Source organism: Anguilla anguilla, chromosome 7 (assembly GCF_013347855.1).
Source record: "Anguilla anguilla isolate fAngAng1 chromosome 7, fAngAng1.pri, whole genome shotgun sequence".
NCBI lineage: Eukaryota > Metazoa > Chordata > Actinopteri > Anguilliformes > Anguillidae > Anguilla > Anguilla anguilla.
The window spans coordinates 35,107,451-35,109,723 of record NC_049207.1 but is presented as its reverse complement, the minus strand read 5'-3'; positions in this window follow the sequence as shown (position 1 = coordinate 35,109,723).

Genomic DNA, 2,273 nt, shown 5'->3' with positions numbered 1-2,273 from the left:
ACTGTAGGTAAATACTTGACAATAATAAATACTTGTTTCCGACATTGTGTTTGCAATTGTTGCTAAGGAGGGTGGCGGGGCTTCAATGAGAGAATGATGTCAGACTGGACAAAAGGCGAGTTCCATCTAGCCTTGACTGCGTACTCCCTGCTAAATAAATACTTTTCATGATCCATTCTTTGGGTCAAATGCGAACACAACATTATAAAAAGTGCCAGTAGTCATCAAAGAAACCCTAACCCTAAACCTAACCCTAACATTTTTATGGTCTATGAAAGCTGTATAAGACATTTTAATACCTTTCAAGGCCTTTAATTTATGTAATTTTAAAGACTTTTTAAGGATCTGCGGGAACCCTACAATATTTTTTTTTCTTAATAAAGTTATTTTTAGTGTAAAAAGGTGATGGTAGACTTAATTATTAATTACATCTAAAGTAACCAACTGCTTATGTGCAAGCCTTATTAAAATAAATTATTTCCTAATGAATGGCTTTCAAAATCAAGCCCTGGGTAATCATCAAATAATGGAGTTTCTTGCTCCAAGGATCTATATCTCACCATCCAAGTAAGAGCCTGTACTCTACAAAGCAGGGTTATTATAACTTCATCCTGACTGTAAATGTATCGATTAGTGGCACAAAGTAAAGACATGCTGCACTTTGTCTGCAACCTTATATGCTACCTTTACTTTCCCATATTAGGAGCAAGCTTGAAATTCTTTCGTCATTCTCTGAGGAAAGTTACATTTTGTAACATGATATGATCTAAAGGATATCCTGGCTCAGCTTTGTCAATGTCAAAAAATAGGGAAAAATCAATGGCATTAGAGGGTGAAGTAATCCTGTTTATGATCCATATTCCTGAATCAACTTAAAGAATCAACACATTGACTGATATATGGTGGGTGAAGTGCTGTGGTAGTCAGTACTTGCCAAATGTGACTAATGGGAATTTCTTTCTTGCTCAAATGGGGTTGCTTTAATTTTAATTGGGCTTTACCTCCTGGCTGGTGAACACCCAGCTATGTCCAACCCCATGCAAGAATCAGCTTTAGAAAGAACCTTACAAGTTCGGCATAGCCAAAAGGACAGTCTGACAAACTTGACAGACATTTTTAAAGACATGTTTTGCATCACTTGTTTGGCTATAGATCAGAATGGCTTGATGTCTTCGCTCATCTTGGAAAACTGAAAAATTATTGAAGACCTTTCATGTCTGAAATATGTAGAAAGCGCGAAATACTTAAAATCATCAGTTGGATAAGTCTGCCTGTTTGTTCAAAAGAAAATGTTTATATTACCAAAGAGAGAAATATGAGGTACCTTTTGTCAAAAAATGATTGATTGATGCCCCGCCCCTTGCCCCGCCCCCTTAATATTTCACCCTCTGATACGGTCCGGTTTTCTATGATGTACATATTGTCAAGATTTGATTGATCAGTTTGACCTTTTGACCTCTGATATGGTTTGGTTGGTGAGGGATAAGGGTATGGGGGAAAGGGTGAGGGTTGTGGTTGCCAGATGGTGAGGATAAATATAGAAAAAATTTTTTTTTAATAAATAAAATAAATAAAAATAAAATTCAATTTCAATGTTCAGAATGCTTGGTGTAACTACACTCCTTGTGGGGCAAAGTGTTTGTGCAACTTTAAACTTAAAAAAAAAAAGTTTTATCCTTTACCAGTAAAACAGGCAATACGTGAGAATATGTAAGTAACTAAGTTTTAAAGCAGTGCTTTGGACGTTAGTTTAAAGAAAACAAGCCCAGGCATGTATGCATAGTCTTAAGTGTTAAAGGAGTGTTAAAGCGGTATAAGAGAGGTTTTTAAGAAAGCTAAAGTAGAAAAAAGCACACGTGTTAGTTACTTAGCTGATTTCCTGCGACAAAACAGAAGTGGAGGGTCTCTAGGTAGATGTTCACAGCTGAGTAGCGAGGATCAAAATGGCCACAGCGAGCCGGTAAGCATGGACAGAGTTAGGGAGGAGCCACTGTAGCTTTAGAGCAATGCCCCCCACACAAAGTTTCGAAGAGCCCCATCAATCAATAGTCGGCGACGTTTTGTACGCCGGGAGATGCATGCAGAAGGCACAGACACGTCCGTGACGCAAAGTGGGCATGTATCGGAACAGGTGGGGTGCCCTGTGAAGCGCGGGCCATATGGTAAACATCAATTCAAATTTCCCGCGAGGAGAATGTTTTATGCCTTTTCTTTTTCTGAATACAGACACAGACCTAAACTTAAGTTTTTCAACAACCATATAAGAAAGAAAA